At 38.4% G+C, this 21,695-nt stretch overlaps 1 protein-coding gene and 1 long non-coding RNA gene across 2 annotated transcripts in view; one reads left to right on the plus strand and one right to left on the minus strand.

Moving 5' to 3' along the window:
* The window catches only part of LOC134790798 (protein muscleblind-like), a 402,804-nt gene that overhangs the window by 11,823 nt on the left and 369,286 nt on the right, over positions 1-21,695 (plus strand). The gene's annotated exons all lie outside the window — the stretch shown is intronic.
* LOC134790818 (uncharacterized) overlaps positions 1-21,695 on the minus strand; it is a 91,988-nt gene that overhangs the window by 703 nt on the left and 69,590 nt on the right. The window lies entirely within an intron of this gene.

Consider the following 21,695-nt stretch of genomic DNA (forward strand, 5'->3'; position numbering starts at 1 on the left):
TTCCAGGGAATCAATGACATCCCGTCAGGGCGCTTACCGTCGTTCCGCACTATTTGGGGCTCCAGGGCGGCGGGAACGCCGGCACTGACGAGCGCCCTTCTCAGGATGTCATTGAGGGCGGAATGGCGAGACAGGCGGCCGGCACCCGAAGAGCAGGCGAGCCCGTGGTGACCGAGGCTATCCACTTCAGATCCACATGAAGCGCAGTTGTGGCCGGCGCAGACAGCAACACCTAGCCGGAGACCAGCGGCTATGCGTAGCGTCCCTGGGTCTATAAAGGTGCCGGTGTTAGGTGAGGGGTACGCGTGTAGCCACTGACCCGACTCTGGCCTAGATGAAGCCAGAAGCCTCGCTCGATCCCTGCCTATCGCGGTGTCCAGAAGTGAGTTTAGAGTAGAGACTGAAGCTATGTTATCCCAGGCCCTTTGTATCTTCGGTCGAGACGGAAAATTTTGACTCGGTCCAGCTAGCCAAGCATTCGACGCCTCAACTAGGCACGCGATCTCGCAGTTTGTAGCCGGAGAGGCTTTGAGAATATTACCTGCGAGATCGGAGGTGCTATGAATTGAGGCCAAGAATGCTGGCAAAGCAACACTTGAAATTTTACGGGTACCCAAGCCACCATACCTTATCGGTAAGGTGGCTTGAGTCCATGCCTGCTCGCTAAATCGGATGTTCAAAATTGATTCAATTTGGGATTTTAAAAGTAGGTCAAGAGGTCGGAGTAGATGGGGGTATTTCCAGATAGGACAACAGCGGAGCAGGTAGGTGAATTTTGGAATGAGTAAACAAAATTTTAGAATAAACAGTGCAGAATGACTGCTAATTTTGAGAAGGCGGTCCGAATAGTCACTAAATTTTGAAATAGATTTACTCAGAAGGGGAGGGATGGCTTCATTGAAGATGGGTGCTCCGAGAAGATGTAGACTGTCTTTAGATATATTTTTGATGGATGGCGCGATGTTATTAAAACTTTGAATAATTTGGGATGCCGAAGAAGAATCTACATTGTCGGAAATATATAATTCACATTTATTGAAATTTAATTCCAACCCAATATCTTTAAACTTATTTTTAATTTGTATTAAATCTGCTAAGACAGTCTGTGAATCGCCACCTAGAGTCCCATCGTCAAGGTACCACACGTTTAATTTGGAATTTAGACTGTGAATTATTGAATTAATTGTCAAACTAAATATGGCTGGACCGAGGGGATCACCCTGCTGACAACCCACTGCCGAAAGGATCTCATTGTTTTTGTGCATTAATTTGGATGGACAATTGGACAGTGATAACACTGTAGTAAAAAGTTATAAATTTCCGGAACCGTCATTTTAATTTCGTTCAGCAGGGTGTCTCTATTCACTGAATTAAAGGCGTTCTGTACGTCTAATTTTAATATAATACTTATTTTAGTATAATATTATTGACATCAAGTAAAAAACAGAAATTTCACCAGTATGCTCATACAAGAGATTTGTCCGGGTACTACTCCCATATACTGATAAACTATATAAATACGATAACAGATTATGGACTCTATTTAATTAAGGCGCCTTGGGGTAAGATAAAACGCTTTGATGAGGTGAGCAGTGTTGCATTCGAACAACCGTGAAACTAAACACAAGGTTAGTGTTGAAAAAAACTTTCCTATTCCATCGATAACACCCCGGTAATCCCAATGAGACCTTTTAAAAATTCTTTAATCATCAAAAAAATACTGGTTAATGTTGAAGTGGTGGCAGGAGTAGATCAATATAGTTTATAAAACTGTGTACGAGTAGGTATATAGATAAGTTCTCGAGCGGTAAAAACTCAACTCAACATTGACTCTCGTCTGTATGTAGGTACTAAATGGGCAGTACAATAAAAACAACAATGAACAACAAAAGCAATCAACTTGCCCCAACGCACCTTATCTACACTCACTCAATATTTCGATATCAAATGAAGCGTATATTCGCTACAAGACACAGACGTCCGAACCCTTCAATGAAACAGCTGGACATTAACGAAGCTTTGATTTAATGATAAGAGTGTATTAGAAAGCGTGCATTGGTGTTAAGTTATTTCCTGTGCTCTGAAGCGACGCCTCCCGCCGCGGCCCCCTGCGGTGCTCGGTGGAGGTTATCCTTCTATTAGGGATATTGTACTTATTACAGCTATTTTGTTAGATTAAAAGCAGCACTTGGATAGTGTTGTAGTTGCCACATAAACATAACTAAACTTAAAAGTAAACTTGGACCATTCATCTCGCTCAAATGCAATACAAAAAATATCCAGTGTTTAGAAAAAAATCAGTAAGATGACTGATAAACTTGACTTTCAGACCATAGGCAGCAAATTTAAGTAAAACTATTCAGTAATTAGTTATGTCACGGTTAGTGATGAGCTGTGATAATATTTCCCTTACCTAGTAAGTTTCCTGTTGGACATACTAGTGGTACCTAACCTTAAAATTACGAATATTTTTTGAAATTTGAGCAGTATTTAATAAAAAAAAAAAATTTTCTTTATATAAATGTTTACTCAACTAACTATCTACTTAGAGCATTTAGTAACTGGAGACGCCTTGGCTGTCATTCACTGTACAAAACAGTCTGCCGATTTTTGCGGGGGAGGGGACGTCAAATATATTGCTATTTCTACATGATTTGTACGTACGTACAAATAGCCATGTCAGTCCATACAAAAGTTTGCACAACTTTAAATGTTGTTGTTTATATTTAAATATTAAACAGCAATCAATACTCTTTGTGGATTATTTCAGCTGCTACTTACGAACTGAAATGAGAGCATTTATTTTCTTTCACGTGTGTAAAAAATGTTATATTGAAGGCAGTTCACCTTTTAAAACCCTCACCTCTAAATAATAAATACGGATTCAACAGCAATGACGCCATCCCTTACTGAAAATAACAGCAGCCAAAGCATTACGAATTCTACTTTCTTGTTTTTGGTGAGGAAAAAGTGAATCAGGCCCAGACAGGCAGTAGTAAAGTTTCTGAGCCCATCTCCGCGTCTCGCCGTGAAGGGAAAATATAAATATTTTGTTTTTAAGGAAAGTGCGGGCACATCATCATTACGCGGCGTAATTTTTCTGTATGTGCCATTCACGTACCTGTACTTTTATGCCTTTCTTTCATAAAGACAAAAGGGACTTTGAAGTAAAATCACGTACATTTTTTGCAACTTACTTAGGAGAGATTCAGCCCCTTGCCTTCCATGTTAATATTTTCTGGGAAAACATTGCGGGGACAACGCATGGAAATTACATTTAGATATTTGCCTGCGCGTACATCTGAGTGTGGGTAGGGATATTATATTTTACGTGCAAGGAATGTAATATAATGTTTAGGACATTCCATGAGCGCACTCTCTTACACGCGAAGCGTTAGGTTACGATAATATAGGTGCTCCCGTCGATTGATATGTAAATGAAAGGCTCCGTTTCAATGTTTTTCTCCCAGCCCAAATCTAATTTTCTTATTTCTTTCCATAAATACAGGCAATATCGTTGCGGTCGTTATGTGCGAATCCTTTTATAAACATTGCTTTCACGGTAATGTAAAGTTTTGATTTTATTCGTAAAGCGCAAAGAAAAGTAACTAAGCGCAACACAAACTGGTAAACTTACTGAAGAATTTCTGTACTAACGTTTCCATTGTTCTAGATAAACCAAATATTCCTACGAGTATGTGTGGCTGCGTGGCTAGGTCTATACATAAGACAAAATCGTCTTAATAAAAATGTCGTGGAAAAAATGTGTAGGCATACCTACGTGGGTAGAAAGTAATAAATAACAGTCTTAAGCGCCAACGAGTCGGGTAACGCAGACTCTGGGGCTATCAAACTGCAGTAACCCTAGATGATTGACGTCATTTAACAACATACATTAGCAGTTACTCCCGGCATACTCTATGTAGTCTATGTATTAGGTCATTAATGCAAAATGAATTAGATCCAGTTATCCATTAATGACGGTACACTGGTTAGTCGCACAAACATTAGACTTACTAATAAGTTTATAGGGCTGGTATTGTGCCGTGCATAAAGTTGCTTACAGGTGCTAAGATTAACGGCCCGATTCGAACTTTAAGATGGTTCAAATATTACGGCTAGATACGATATGGAGTATACATGTCAGTGTCAAAAGTGAAGTTTTTGTTTGAGTTTTTGTAAAGAAAAACGGATTAGTCATTTGAAAGTAAAAAGAAATAAAAAAATGGTATATAGCAGCTTCGAACATTAGTTGCACCACTAAATATTTTAAACCACATTAGGTACCTACCCCATTGCCTGTATTTGCTTTTTAAAGTGCACGGAAACATACATTTTAGCGCTTAAAACGTTAATGACTTATGAGTTATGATGCTGTATAAACTTAATTGTTTCAAAATTATTCCATGAACCTGTTATACATATTATTATATAGTTACGCGTTCTTAATTTCACTTTTGTGTTTAACAAAATTTTCAGCCGCTCTTTACAGTATAACTAAGACTTTATACGCTTTTGTTTAGCTGTACTCCATTTGATTGTTAGTCTTATTTACATAATAATAATATGCCTACTTCATATTGTTCGATTCTAATCTTGAACTAATTTTGAACCTTTTCCCGGAGTCAAATTGAAGTCAAATTTATTGTACATATCTATACTTTAATTCAATTCGATGATAATGCACGTTTGCTATAGGTACCTAATGCAATACTGTCTTTATAGAAGCTGCGTTGATGATGATGATGCATGAAATCAGGCGAGGCATTTCTCGACGTAGAAACGCAACCACATCGACTTTGAGCTCTTTAATAATAATAATAATAACTAGGGACTTGGGACTAGGTTGCCGGCTTCGGAGAGAGGGTGAAGTTATTTCTCACCTTCTGTACATGGATGACCTCAAATTATTTGCACCAAATACCCAAGGCTTGTTGGAGCTACTGAAAACCACCGAAGACTTCAGTAGTGCCATCAACATGGAGTTTGGTGTCGATAAATGTGCGGTTATGCATGTACAGCGGGGGAGGGTTGTAAATTCAACAAATTTACAACTTTCTGAGACAATGTCATTCAGATCTATCTCTGAATCAGAAACCTATAAATACCTTGGTATGTCACAGTCGTTGGGTATTGAGGACGAGGGTATTAGACGGTCAGTGAAGGAGCGCTTTTTCAGTCGGCTCACAAAAGTCCTTAACAGTCTTTTGTCAGGAGGCAACAAAGTGCGCGCCTTCAACGCCTGGGTAATGCCCCTCCTCACATACTCCTTTGGCATACTAAGGTGGACTCAGACCCGAGCTGGACGCCCTGGATCGGAGGGTCCGATCACTGCTCACCACACATCGCATGCTACACCCACGCTCGTCAGTTATGAGATTGTACATCCCACGGAAGTGTGGAGGTCGAGGCTTTCTAAACGCCAAGGATTTCCACAACCGCGAGGTGTACAATCTCAGGAATTATTTCCTTAACAACGAGTGTGGGATGCATCGTGATGTGGTGGCAGTAGACAGGAACCTCACGCCGCTCTCCTTGGCAAACGTGAACTGGCGCAAACCTGTGGTACTAAGTACTGCGGATCGCAAGGCGGCATGGGAGAGTAAGGTGCTACACGGGCGGTTCTACAAGGCCCTCACGGGACCCGATGTGGACCTGCTCGCGTCGGTGAATTGGTTACGATTCGGGGACCTCTTCGGAGAAACCGAGGGTTTTGCCTGTGCAATTGCGGACGAAGTGATGATGACGAACAACTATCGGAAATATATCCTGAAGGACGGTACGGTCGACATCTGTCGGGCATGCCGCCGTCCCGGAGAGTCACTCAGGCATATAATTTCCGGTTGTTCTCATCTTGCTAACGGTGAGTACTTGCACAGACATAATCTCGTAGCCAGGATTATTCACCAACAACTTGCTCTTCTATACGGCCTTGTGGACCGCGAAGTACCGTACTACAAGTACTTACCTGCGCCTGTTCTCGTGCCACGCTCTATTGGGATCGATCTATCATCACTGACAGGACTATTGTCGCCAATAAGCCTGACATCGTGCTGATAGACCGATCGCAGCGCCGGGCCGTGCTCGCCGACGTCACCATCCCCCATGATGAGAATCTCGTGAAGGCCGAGAAGGACAAGTCCAGCAAGTACCTAGACTTAGCTCACGAGATCACCGCCATGTGGGATGTTGACTCGACGATCATTGTTCCGATAGTTGTGTCAGCGAACGGTCTCATAGCGAAGAGTCTCGACCAACACCTAGAGAGACTCTCGCTGGGTGGTTGGATCAAGGGTCAGATGCAGAAGGCGGTAATTTTGGACACGGCGCGTATAGTACGTCGGTTCCTCACTCTGCGGCCCTGACCACCGGCAGCTTGGGTCAAGCCCCGCTGCCGGCGGCACCCTAGGTTAGGTTTTTTATAATGTGTTTATATATTTTTGTTATGTTTTGTAAGTGTTTTTATATTTTACTTTTATACTCATATTGTAAAATCCTAACCTAAGACCCTAATTGAATAAAGAAAATAATAATAATAAATCTTTATTTCCAAAAATACAAATTACAGAGTGAGGCAGAGGTCTCCGCACTAGGCTTCGCCTGTATCGCGGGGTACCAGGATTACATTAAACAACAGAATTATTGTTACAAACAAAGTCCAGCTTATGGCAAAATAAACTTATTATAACTAACAATCATATCAACACAATAAAGGTTGATAAAGGTATAGTACTTATATATAACATTAATAAGCTAAAGTACATTATCTAACATAGCTTCTGTCTCGGCATAACTAAGAGAACTTAGGAATTTAAATAGTAGTTTTTTTGCTTCTATAGTGGTGCTAGATCTAAGGTTACACTGTTTAAGAATGGAATTGTAAGTTGTGACTCTAATGCGATCTCCAAAACGTTTTCCAAAGGCGGAACGTACTTCGGGAATTGGTAGATTGAAAATGCGTTTTTTAACTAAGATATTATATGAGGGCAATGTTTTAGAGGTTTTGTGTGTGTATAAACAGATTTTGTGTAAGAATAGCTGTCGGACGGTTAAAACTTGAGCTTGGGCGTAAAGGGGCCCACCGATTACCAGTCCGCCGGACGATATCAGCCTGTCAGTTGACCGCAAAAGGCCACACACTAAACAGTTCTCTGTCAGTTTTCGGCCTGACGACTTACATGAACCGATAGTGTGTGGCCGCCTGACGATTCCAGTCAGCGCCGACAGATATCCGCCGGACAGTCCGTGGCCTCGAGTCCAGTCAAACACACATCATGAGGTAGCCGGCCGGCGATCGACACACGTTACAGCATTAGTAAATTCTACTTTATTCCTAGTACTTAAGAGTTCATAGTCCCTAAAATAAGCATACGACTTTTTGTCTTCGAACATCACGGATCCAATACTTAATTTATGACGCTGATATTTGCTTGTAATTTCATACACAATTTTAAGGCCAGTAGACCTTATTAACCTTAAATACGGTAGGGCTTCTGTCAAATTGAAATAGAATCAGTAAAAAAAAACAGATATATACGTTAGTAAAATTCAACTTTAATTCTAGTTTAGTTAGAGTTCATAGTTGGTTCATAGGCATCATTTTAATTTTAAGGCATGAATACAACAATGCGAAGGTTGCATAGTATCTAGTTTGTCAAGACTTTTCTTTATTTATCATGTTGTTACCTCGCAACTGTTGTTTACTGTCAGTCAAAAATAAATGTCATAGAGAGAATTATAAAAAATAAGGTTTATTTTTTTTTTCTCTATTAATTTTAAATGTGACATGTTATTATAGTATTTGCATGGCTTATATATTTGAAAATACAGACTTGATTATTGATTGCTGGAAGAGTAAGTAACCGAGTAAAAAAGGAGCAAACATTGAAAGATTCAAATAGGGAAATTAGCGTCCCAATATAACAACACTGGTTAAAATTTTAATAGTTCTCAAGACAACGCCGGGAGGTATACCTTCGATGGCGTTCACGGCAGCTAGCAATGAAAAGACTAGCTATTGTGCGTTTTGATTCCGCTATAAAGACACGTGGTAGAAACACTAGCGCAAGTATGGAGGTACCTGCTTAGACAAGAGATAAGACCTACGCTTGAAATTCTTCAGCTACAAGTGGGATCCGAATTATGACATCATTAATTCATTCCGTTTTAAGTTAAGAGAATATCTGGAGCAAACTGTGTTCGGAGTTACAGAGCGTGGCGTGGCGATATTACCCGAAATTCTCGTAATATGTGACAATTATTACAAAAAAAGGATATGGCGTCACAAGCTGCAAGCGGTGGATTCAACATACTTTTACTTACACCGGCTCTTATTTAGGTACTATCTATGTATACCAAATTGAAAAAAATGAAAATACTTTACTGTTATGTTTTTGTTATATTCATTCTACTCTTTTAAACCTTTTCTACATAATATTAGGTCTACTTGGCCGTTACCCGAGTGATTTTTTTGTTTGATACCTTGTAATAAATAATTTGGCCAAGCCCGAGATAGCTCGAGGCATTTAGTGTTCCGCTCGCATCGTTATATTTTACAGAGGTTGTTTGCCTGTTTTTAGGATTCCGTATTCAACTACCCTATAGGAACCCTTATAGTTTCACAACCCTTGTAGTTTTTACTATATATTTAATATATCATTAATTCTTCTTCGGCGGGAACGGACTCGATTAGATGCATAGCCTGCATCAAAAGTACGTCGCGGGGACGGTAATTTGTGTTTTGGGAAAGTATCCTATGAAACTCAGTGACACATTCATCCTCGATGTAATCATTTGCAAGTATATACGAAAAGCGAGCCATTGTATTCGACAACAACCTAGTGCGTAGGTGGCACCTTTGTGGCACATACAGTAAACAAACCACATTGACACATCACACGTCACGTCAATCACATGGCCTACAGCGTAACAAGAAAATCGAAATTTCGTTATCTAATCTCTCTATCACTCTTGCATATTCGAGCGATAAAGAGGCAGATAACTAAATTTCGATTTTCGCGTTTACCGGTAGGCCCTTGTTAACAAACCGCCTTGATGCATCAATGTCATATTTTATTGTCTGTGAAAACTTGTCAAAAACAGTTTAAGGCACAGTATGTATAAGTTAGTCTATGAATTTACTGAGTCGGTAGTGCTGCACTCTGGCGGCAGAACATTGCAGTAATATCCCCTTTTAACCAGGTTTCACTATAGTAGTCAAAAATATGTTTACATTTTTTGCCTTATTACAAAGGAATAAGGTCCAAAAGTGTAAACATTATCTTTGACGTCGACTGTCCATTTTGATGAAAAAATTAAACTAGTTGAAAAACATGAAACTGAAGGCTCTCGACTGACAGCAGATGACGGCCAACAGGCCACCGGCCGGCTATCTGATAATGTGTGTGTAAATTGGCCTGCAGGCCACGGACTGTCCGGCAGATATCTGTCGACGCTGACCGGAATCGACGAGCCGTAGTTCGAATAGCCGTCAGTCCAAAATCTGAAGTAGAACTGTTAATGTGTGGCCTTTTGCGATCAACTGACAGGCTGATATCGTCCGGCGAACTGTCAATTTGTAGGGACCTGTCAAAATTATATCAGACTATTGCCGGCGGACGGCCGTACGGTGGGAAACTGACGACTCGTCTGTAGTCGCAGAGGTGGCAGCAGACCATTGCCGGCCGGCAATAATCGCTTATGTTTGTGGACGTTATTGGTCTAGGACGGCAGGCCGCCCGATAAGGCCAGAGACTGCAGGCGGACTGGTAATCAGTGGGCCCCTTAAAGATCAAAGGTTGGAAACCGATACGATTTTTTGAGCATCACCTTTAGTACAGAGCGTTGGGCCCTTTCGATTTCCAACATACAAGTCTTTGCTGCACTGCCCCAAACTGAAATACAGTAACTGATCACAGACTGACAAAGCGCAATGTAAATAATTTTTAATAGTGATTCATCTGCAGAATTACGGAGTTTTTTGAATATATATATTGACTTTCTAATTCTTCCGGAGAGATTATGAATATGGTGTTTAAAGTTCAGCTTATCGTCAACTAATAGACCAAGATATTTTATAACATTCGTTTTCTCAATAGAATTACAGTTGCAGGGGTTTAAGGGGAAGTCAGTACATGAGTGGATTTTTATTGTAGGGTTGAAAGATGGTTGTGACGAGGCGGTTTTGTGAAAACAGAGAAACTTAGTCTTGTTGCAGTTCAGGCTCAGAAGATTGGCACGGAACCAGTCAGATGCAATTTGCATGCCCTTTTCTGTTGTGGTGACTGCGTCCTTCCAGCTTGTATCATTAAAAAGTATTACCGTATCGTCTGCATAACACAGAATTTCAGAATTTGGAATTTTGAGATTGAGGATGTCATTCATGTATATCGTAAAAAGAGTGGGACCAAGAATGCTTCCTTGCGGAACACCGAAATTAACCTGTTCAGTAGAACTTTTAAAAGATCCTACTCTGACAAGTTGCCTTCTTCCCGTCAAGTAACTTGCGAACCACGACAGAGGGACTCCATGCACGCCCAGGTTTTGAAGTTTGCGAAGTAAAATTGGTATAGACACAGTATCAAATGCTTTAGCAAGATCTAGGAAGACGCCAATACATTTTTGGTTATTGTCTAAGAAAGATGATATAAGATTGATAAGAACAGAGGTGGCGTCTTCCGTAGATTTGTTCCGCCTGAAACCGAACTGTCGATCCGATAGAAGACAAAAATTTTCAAGATAACGGACTAAACGATTGTTAACATTTTACTTATTATTTAACAAAATATACAACTAAACCTATTACAAATTAAAACTTATACCTAAACACACTCGATCAATTAATAAATTAACTCTAAATTAAACTAAATTAAAACTAAGCTACATAAAGCCACAACCGAGAACTCAATCAAACAACCCGTCCCGCGCCCTTCCAGATGCAAAGGTGCCCATCACGCTCGCCGCGTTGCCACGCTGGACCGCGATAGACAGCCTCTGCATCAGGAATGACCCGCAACGAGGGTCATGACCTCCCTCCCTCAAACGTTGCCCCAACTCACTCAAAAAAATTTTGGCCTCGGCACACCAACACCCGGACGTCTCCACTGCCAAAGGGACAAAAAGATATTTTGTTAGCAGGGCCGAGTACTTATCGCGCTTCCGAAGCGCCGCTAACTCAGCCGCCGCTCCTGCCGCCCGGACCGTCCGGCCCATGTGCGAGGCGGCAAACGTGCTGACACATGTGGCATCCCAAAGTAGACACTTACCCTTCTCCCATGGAATAAGTGTCAGCCCGTCGGGTCTTTTGCCATCGGACCGGCTCAGGCCTGGAGGTTCCAACATGCACGGCACATTCGCAGACAAAAGAGCCCTCCTCACAATGTCATTTAGGGCATGGTGGCGTGGAAACCTCCCCACACACCGACAACAACTCAACGCATGATGGCCGTTACTCTCAACCATAGTGCCGCAGATGCATATGTGAGGTTCGCAAACATCGCAGCCCAGGCGAAGAGCAACAGCCACCCGCATGGAGTTGCTGTCGAGAAGGGTACCCATGTGTGGAGAGGGCAGAGCATGCAACCAAGCCCCAGCCTCAGGCCTAGACACTGCCAAAAGCCTAGCCTTGTCCGCACCAACAGCGCCTTCCAGTAGGCCGTCAAAAACTCGCCTCACACCTATGTCATCCCATAACCGTTGACGGTAACTAACTAGCTAGGTTAGGTTAGTTAACTAACTAGGTTGTTAACTAGTTTTTCTAAGATTTTGGAAAAAGCACTAAGAAGAGATATCGGTCTGTAGTTACCGGGAACATCCTTTGGTCCTTCTTTATGTATAGGGGTGACGGATGCGGTTTTCCATTGGTCCGGAAAGCATCCGGAGCCAAGGCTGAGATTGTAAATGTGAGTTAAGGGCACGGTAATACAATTTCGAACATACTTTAACAGCTTATTATTAATCCCGTCCAATCCTGGTGCACTATCGACTTTTAGCTGCATGATAATGGTTTCTATTTCCTTGAAATCAGTTGGTTGCATAAAAAAGGATTTATCTGTTCCATTACTAAGTTGCAGATTACGTGCTAGGTCTTCTTCAGACGTTCCAGATTGTGAGATAATATTACTAGCTAGTTTTTGACCTACGGATGAAATAATAAAAAATGGTTATGGATTATTCAGTATTGATACGTAATGTAAATGCGTAAAAATTACCGAACCGGTTAAAATCTGGACCGCTAACTTCGCGAATAAGGCCGCTAACAACTTAACTTCTAATATCGTCAGTATAATTATAAAATGAGGTTTTGCCACATGGTGCCCCACGTAATTATTATGAGCAAAATGTGTCGATGATCAAGAGTAAAGTTACTAACTTGTTGTTATTTATTTAAGAACAATCGTGCTCAAGCGCTCGGAAGAGACCGTCAGTCAACAAACACATTGTTTGAACTAAGCAAATTAAAACAAAAAGCCGTCAAAGTTCCATATGAAGAAGTTTTTAAACATTGCAGCAGGATATTGCGTTTTAGCGTCAATTCGCTGAGCCAATGAGTGGCCAATAACTGCTCAAATAGAGGCTGGTAGGATTTCATTTTGGCTCAAGTGTTTCTATGCCCTTTCACAAATCATAAAGCTAGTAAAACATCGCTGAGAAATTTCGTCAAACTTCGGTATTAACCGGTTAGAAATATGAGACGAAACTCGGCATCCTAAACTGAGCCAAGGCATCAAAATTGGACTCATAATCGATCCAATAATAATTCAAATTCTTTAGATGTTGATTGTTATTTTAAATCAGAGAAATCGAAATACACAATATTTTTTTAATTATGTTGGACCAAATCTTTAAGAAACTGTTGTGTGGCGAATATATACAATAAAAGTTTTAAAGTGACGTTTATATTAAGACTCTGGTAATAATACATTTGCAGGTATAAGGGTCAAACAGATCACTGTGTTATGTCTTTCCTGTAGACATACATAAGAGTTAAGGGCTATAAAGGTTAATTTTCTTATTTAACCCTTATCCACGTGAAAAGGTCCTCCTTTTATTTAGAGAACTATGATAACATCATTGCTTACACGCCCACAAGCTGTTAACTATAGCCCACAGGAGAGAAAAACGTGCTGTTCGCGATAACACACTAGTTTTCTTTCCTGTGGGCAATAGTTAACAGCTTGTGGGCATGTAAGCAATGATTTTATCATAGTTCTCTAAATAAAAGGAGGACCTTTTCACGTGGATAAGGGTTAAATAAGAAAATTAACCTTTATAGCCCTTAACTCTTTTGTATGTCTACAGGAAAGACATAACACAGTGATCTGTTTGACCCATAAAATAGGTACTTACAGGTTCTAAAAATTATATTTATCATGATCACAGTGGCAGCCCTAGGAGGGAGTCGCAGTCACGGCGAATATTATCACTTAAAAGGACATTAAATGGCAGTTGAATTTTATAGCATGTTCATCCTCCCGGAGCACGCAATAATGTTGACGAGCTTGCTCCGACGCACTCCACAGTTTACTATGAATATCATATTAGGTACTTATTTGATAGCTCGAGAAGTTTAGACAGTGATCGTCTTTGCACTATAATGCATGGGGTAATTTACCTCAGGGAACTCGAGTGATACGCGGATAAGCGGAAGCGTATATTACATCAGGGAGAAGATTTGCGAAACAAAGTCCTATCAAGTTTTGATTTTAGTTATTAGTTCTAATTTTAAAACTAACTTACATAAACACTTTTAGAATTTGTATGTTTAATTTCAATCAATAGCTTTGGTCAGATTTGACGGTATACTCGTACGCTAACTCAGAACAGAATTTAATTTAGCTATACTTGGTCACTTCTTCTTGTTATCTACTGACAACACCAGTTGGAACACTTCAATGACAGCTCTAAAAAAATACGAGTTACTATTAAATCAACCTATTCTATTAAATCAAATTAAGATTAACCTTACAGATTCTCTTAACTCGTATAAAAAACTTATATTATGAAGCAGAATAATAGAGTAAATTTTCGTAATCATAAAATAATATGTTTTTACAAATACAAATACAAATGTTTCATCGTCATCATATCGGCATCAAGCACGGGAGATCTCTTCAAACTTATCAAAATTTAACGGAAAAGAAATCTACAACAGAATAAAAATCAATTTTGATTAACCCTTAATTTTTATATTTACCTAGTTATAAGTTTGTAAATTTCTGTGCACTTAGAATTTTGATTATAGATTTTCATATGTAAATGCCGTACAAGTCAAAAGTGTAAGCCTTTTAAAATATTAATTAAAATCACTTTGTGTAAGTACAAAAATTTGATGACCCCCGCTAATAAGTAGAGTATCTAATCTCAAAGGTGAGATTATTATTCTGTCCAAGTAGCTCGCGAGGTGACGTTTGCAGGAGAATATTTTAGTGTTTGAGGAAGTTGGGGAGTTTGTAATTAGTTTGGTGTAGCACCTAGCAGATGGCTCTACAGTCTTTGCAGTATCATCACGTGCCATAACTTTTTCATTTGACGCGTACGCGCCCAACTTTCGTATTTCTTTTTATTAACATTGGCATTGTAACGAAAATAAGAGTGGGCGGAGGTAGGTAACGAAATAATGCGGTGCGCTTACCATATCAAGTAACACAATTTTATCAGGGACTTACTTAATTTGCTTTGTCATTTTTCCAAGCAACCATATGCGACTACAATATTGCTATAGTTGCTTTGAATTGACTTTTAAGTGTTATTATTGATTTTGAATGATAATATGTTGGATAGCGTTCATTTGGATTTGATAGGAATATAGTATTTTCCTCGCGTTGGTGTGATTAATTTTTTTGTATTTCATCGGTCAAATTCAATGCTCAAAAAGGTTAACATTTTGACCTGTTGCAACAGTGGCGTAGCTAAATGCAGGCGAATGGGGCCTTCGCCCACGGCCACGCACTTAGGGGGGCCTCGCAAAGCCAACCTTTTTATTACCGTGGGAAAACACATTGAAAAGGGCCTCGCAGATGTTGTTTTCGCTCACGGCTAGATTGGTTCACGTTACGCCACTGCCTAGCAAAACTAATAACTATTTTTAAGTAGTGTTTAACGTATAAAAGTTAATTCTGAAAGCAGACTGGTATTTTTGAAATCTAAAATAGCCAAATGAAAACACAATTTCATTTCGCCAAGTAATATTCTACTGTTCCAGCGATTTCACATAAATAAATGGTTTCAACTGTAATTCGATTGCTTTCTTCGGAGCTAACTCTCGGTATTCTAGACAAGAAACTGTGTAATAAACAGAATAAAATTCTGTTTGCCGTTCTGATAACAAAATAAATGTATAAAAAACAAATGTACTTTGAAGTGGAATCACGTACCTTGGCGAACTTACTTAGGAGAAGAACCAGCCTTTGTGTCTTTATGTATATGTATTAATAATTTCCCCGGGCCACACACGGGCCCGTATAATATGTATGTATACCTTACGGTATTTTTCATATAACGCTGTCAAGATTGTGAGGAGATTTTATTTTATACGTGCAAAGAATGTAATGAGTGAAATCATAACAAGAACAGTTATGATTCGCCTTCTGTGTTGCGATATGCCCATGGAATCTTGAGTGATATGCAAAATACAGCTGATGGTTTTCTACATGGGAAGATGGTCTTCGAAGGCTATATCTTTATGTAAATGTATTACATACTTAATAAATATTTATGCAATCGCTACTGATACTGATCCATCTTTTGATAATAATTAATAATAATTTGGCGTACGTGGAGAAAATATTTTATATATTTTGTTATATACTATTCTTTATTCAACATGCGAGTTGATTTATAAAATATATTATGAGATCTTATATCGATATATTTTCTAGTCATGGCTTGTAGGATGAAAATTCCTTGAAATGTAGATTATGCTAAGTGGACATTACCATACTAAAGCGATCAAGCTAGAATTTAGAATGCAGAGATAGGATACGATGATATAGCTAACCGTAGTTGGACAAACTTTTCAGGTTCTGTTTAGAGATAGACATCGTAAAACTAAATGAAGTCTATCAAATGTCAACTTAATCTGTGTTTTTATTTTTGGGTTCCGTACCCAAAGGGTAAAAACGGGACCCTATTACTAAGACTCCACTGTCCGTCTGTCCGTCTGTCTGTCTGTCATCAGGCTGTATCTCATGAACTGTGATAGACAGTTGAATTTTTTATAGATTATGTACCTATTTCTGTTGCCGCTATAACAACAAATACTAAAAAGTACGAAACCCTATGCGAGTCCGACTCGCACTTGTCCGGTTTTTTACACATTAGTGTGATGCAAATGGTAAAATGTAGTGTGTCTTATCTACAAGAATTACATTCTTTAGTCAAAATATTATATTGATGGAAGTACTCTTAATTTTTATTTTTTTTCTTTTTCATATTAACTTTTACGTAAAACATTGACTTTTATCAATAAATTTCTTGTATCTTGTATATTTTATTTATTAGTCTTAGCGGCACACATTTTATGAATATTTCAATTGTCTATCTATAATGGTTTATGAGATACAGCCCACTGACAAACTGATAGACAGGCGGAGAGATGAACGAACGGATGTCTAGTAACGATCACCACTAGTAGGTAGGTAAAACGTATTGTACTGGCTGGGTTCATTATTCCATACTTAAATAGTAGACTAATCTTGAATTTCGGCCCTCGACTTCGCACAGCGTGTGTACTTACTTTCCGGGCCTACAGCCCTACGGTCCCATCTTTCAACAGTTTCAACACATTCATTAAGGCGCTATTGTCATAAATAATAAACTAAAAAGGTATGATATCTATTTAGTTTTGGGCACCTATATGTCTGTATAAAGTCAAGAAAAGGCAACAAAATAGATTTAAGTTCTAGTGCTTATCATATTAACGAAAAACGGGCCAAGTATGAGTCTGACTCGAGTTTCAAGGGTTCCGTACACAATGTTTAATAATGTATTTTTTTATGTGAAACGTCAGTGAGATGCATTTAAAAAACCCGTAGGGGTCGGACCAAAAACTAAGTAATTAAGTCCGACTCATGCTTGACTGCGCATTTCTAATAGATTTTCCTGTCATACCCACATGTTACATGTTTTGTCCTGTGTGTGTATGGTAAAGACCTATTTTGCGTAATTTGGAACATAAAGACTTTTGATCTGTAATTTTTTGGCAGTTTTCTTAAATAACTTCTAAACTATTTATTTTAAAATAATAAAAATAAATATATTCGAGATTCGCAAAATAAGCTCTTTAAGACGATATACAGTAAAACCTGGATAATTGCAATTTCAAGGGACCGGCATTTTTTTGTCAATTAACCAGGTTTTTCATTTAAGCAGGTCGTGCCAATTAACGAGGTTCAAAAATTCGTTGTGTCAATTATAGAGGTTTTCATTAATAGAGGTTGCGTTCTGACAAATTTCTTTTATAGAGGTGCAAATAACCATTGAAAGTAGATTTACAAGCTTACTTTCTGGGTTTCTGGTCTATGACTTGCACTTTTATACTACATTAATTACTACTTTATTTTCTTATTAATCATTTGGGTTTAAAAAAATCCCTTGAATTGTAGAAGAAAGTTTTATTGGAATGTAAAAAGCATACTTTGTTTTTGATTTAATCAAAACTATTTCACCTACCTACCTATTTGGCTGTGATAGATATTAGATACCCAATAAATAAATTGAATTCTGGATGAAGATTTAAAATAAAATGATCATTGCTATTAAAATATTGTTTCTGCTGTCTACAACTACATTATTTCAATTACAGAGGTAATCAATAAGTCTCGTTTCAATAATAGAGGTAATAAGAAGAGCTAAAATAACGGATTTTTTAGCACAGTGTCAATTATAGAGGTCTTAGTTGCGATGTGGTCAATTACAGAGGCAAAATTACGAAAAGCACTAAAATCTAAATTGCAATTATAGAGGTTCCAAACTTTCAATTATAGAGGCATTTTGGTCTCAAGGGACCGGGACCGGACCTTTCGTTGCAATTATTAAGGTTTTCCATTTATCCAGGTGCCAATTAACCAGGTTTCACAAACTAGTAGTTTGAAAAACTTTAATTTGTAATTTTCTCATTTACCCTCCAAAAGTGGCCCTCATGTTTAAAATTCATTTGTTTACGTTACATGTCCGTCTTTGGGTCACAAACTTACATATGTGTACCTACTAAATTTAAACTTAATTGGTTGGACGGACAGATAAATAGACAGACAGACGCACGAGTGATCCTATAAGGGCTCCGTTTTTCCTTTTGAGGTACGGAACACTAAAAATGTAAACAGATTCATTCATTAAAATCATGCACAAGACTGAATACAACAATTTCGTCTGCCGTTATCTTGAAAAAACTATCCACATTCATATAAACCCTTACATGCCATTAGCATTCAACAAACGTTCATAAGTAGGTCCTGAAATAGTTATAGTTAGCAGTAAATAATTGGTCGCGTGCGGGGCGTCGCGGCGCCGAGTCGGTGCAAGTCGCACTGCGACACTGGACTTGTAACTTATTTCTTAATTTTACGCTACAAGTCTCTTTCGACTAGATCACGTAAAGGTATTAGCAAAATTGACTAGCTAGTAACTCGAGAACGGTTTTTTCTGATCTTATTCGAAACACTTTCAATAAATTGTACTATTTTTTGAGTATTTAAAAATGTATACGGTATTCAATTGAGTTTGTTATGGTTTATAATAAATAAATTCATTTTATTAATAAAATAAATGGCTACAAAACCTACAGCAGTCAGAAACGGTACTTCTGCGCTAAGCTTGTGGTCCGCGACACATCATGTGAGGCGTTTTAAATCTTTCAAACAATTGATACAGATCTATTCATTGGCCTTGACAGCATGGCATGTAATGTACCTTTTTGGAATATAACCGTTATACAATGAGTATATTTAACCAGTAAACTGTGCAAAAACGTATCGAAAAAAGATTACATTTAAAAAATATCACCCAAGCGATCACTTTCGCCTGCGCGCGAACGGCAATTGGCTCCATGAAATCAGGCCTCCTGGGTGCTCGGTAATCAACCCGGAGAATGTTCGAATTTAACGTAGACTCTTTTTTGTAAGGAATAAAAAGATTCTTATCAAGAAGAAGATGCCGTTATAAAGGTAAGGGGGAATTCCAATTTGTGATGATTCTAGTCGAAAATTAACATAAGCCTAGTTTCTTTCCGGAGGCGGTTGGTGCCCCAACTTAAATAAGTACCCACGTCGCCGTACTAATTGTATAGAAAAGTGGATACTTATGTTAGGGAACCGACTTCATTTTAAAAATAAGACATTGGCGCAACATTTATAAAGATTATCACTGTTGTAGGAATAATTTTCGTAGACAAATGAACCTCTAAATGTAAAAACCCTTCTGGGCGCCCATTTTTGAATTTCGAGCGCTCGATTTCGTCACTCTAAAATCGGTGGAAAACGGCGAAAAGTTAATTTTTGAAATACGAGTGATAGAAATTGGGAATCGAGTGGTATTGACCACTCGTTTTCAATTCTATTAGTACAATTTAAAAAATGCGTAGTAGTGGAAATATTATAGAACGAAATACACGAAATCAGCGGTCGAAATTCAAAAATCGGCCCCCTGGATTTTGTAAAACGTACGTAAGTATTATCCAGCCATAGCTAAGCATAATGCTTGGTTAGCGCGTGTCAGGAGCGCGGAGGGAGCTCTAAACTCCGCCAATTTACGCGGTCGGCCCGCCATCGCCATTACGATTATGGAGTTATGGCGATGGCTGCTACTCGCAGAGATTCGCATCTAGTGCTACTTTACTCTCCAGATTCCCATATTGTCGTCTCAGTAAGTGATCTTAAGTGATTAAGTGTCTTACCAGTTATTCATTTCTTTTAAAATGTCTATCTTTTTAGTTAGCTATAATATTTTTTTACATACCTACAACTTTCATGAGAAAGGCAGGTCAACTTATACAAAATAAATTAAAAAAAAAGCATTGCATCTCGTCAATACTCAATATATTAACATATATAAGTTGTTTACCTTAAGAAATCATCAATCAATTCATGCAAAATTATTAAATAGCAACGTAACAAAATAGTTATATAATTTATATCCTAATAGGTAAATATTTTGTACAGTCACCTGCAATAATATGTCACTCTTCGAAGGCCGCAAAAATATGTGACACGCTCTTATGGCTCTAAACATAAGACCGTTGTCAGATATTTTTGCGGACTTCGTTGTGTAATATATTATTGCAGGTGACTGTACCTATAGTAAATAAATACGAAATATTATTCCAAATAATCTTTTAAAGTGTTACCGGCTCATTATACAAAAAGTCTCACCCAAGTATTATTTTGTATAAAATGAAAAAAATTAATACCCATTTAATAAAACATTATTTAAAACCCGAGTCAAATAGCCATACTCGTATTAAATTATGATGCTATTTATTCATAAACAGGGTTCGGCGTCATTCGTTTAATTTCCATACAATGTGCCCGCGATGCGCTCCGCGAGACGGATAATCGCACAAATGACTTTTCGAACTCCGGTGGACGGTATTATGCGTAACGGGAAGTCGTTAAATGTGGTTATTTATAAGCGTTTACTTGAAAGGATGAGAGAAACACGGGCAGTCAAAAGAGCACACCTACTTGGGTGGACTAACTGGACGCCGTCCTGTAAGTCATCCAAAGTATTCGGGCGTGAGTCGTTGGACGGATAGAGCGGAATTGTTGGAAGAGGTGAAGGTTCAGTGAGACCGCCGTTCGCGAAGACTGGCGTGAATCCGCGTAAGATTGAGCAAAATGGCATGCTCTTGTGCTGGAGGCCAAGACTGACAAGACTCTTTTTGGTTCATCACACGTTAGCCAAGCAAGTATTTATAAGCGTTTACTACAGATTACATTCCCTTCAAATATTTTTATTGTTACAACTAAGGAACAAATAAAATTCAAAAATATTTCATTTAACTACTTAAACTACTACCTACTACCTACTACTACCACTAAGGTGTAAATTATAAACTGTCATAGATGTCTGAATATTTAGATAATGTTCTTAGTTATGTACCTACCTGCTTATTGTTTTACATATTTTATTTCACTTGAATAATTTTAGATTCATCTGCAAAAAATAAAGCAGACAACTAATCCACTATTAGCATTGAATGTTCATAAGAAAATCTAAAGTTAGCAACGCGCATGTCACATCCCTGGAGTTGCAGGCATTTATCGTTAACGGTGACTGCTTACTAGGTGGGTTATATGCTTGTTTATTACCTTGCATTAAATATTCGTTGTCAAAAATACATTTTAAAATTCACAATCCATTAAAAAAAATTAAACGATTAAAACAAAAAATAACTACAAAAGTAGTTGAAATATATTAATCAACAATAAATTAAATTTATATACACTTCTTATAATATGAAGAGGTTAAACTAGCCAGATAATAATATCAAGATGTTGTTAATGCTCCCGTACAGCACATCCCCTAGACGATTTATCACTAGCCTTATTTACCACGTCCTCATAAGACGATAACTAATGATTTTAATTCAGTAACATTAATTTTCCCTTGCTTTGCTTTATTTTCTTCACCCGTGACGAAACCTGGGATGGTACGAATTAGAGATCAATGTATTTTTAGGGTTCCGTACCTCAAAAGGA

This window comes from Cydia splendana, chromosome 5, assembly GCF_910591565.1.
Source record: "Cydia splendana chromosome 5, ilCydSple1.2, whole genome shotgun sequence".
In the NCBI taxonomy this organism is placed as follows: domain Eukaryota; kingdom Metazoa; phylum Arthropoda; class Insecta; order Lepidoptera; family Tortricidae; genus Cydia; species Cydia splendana.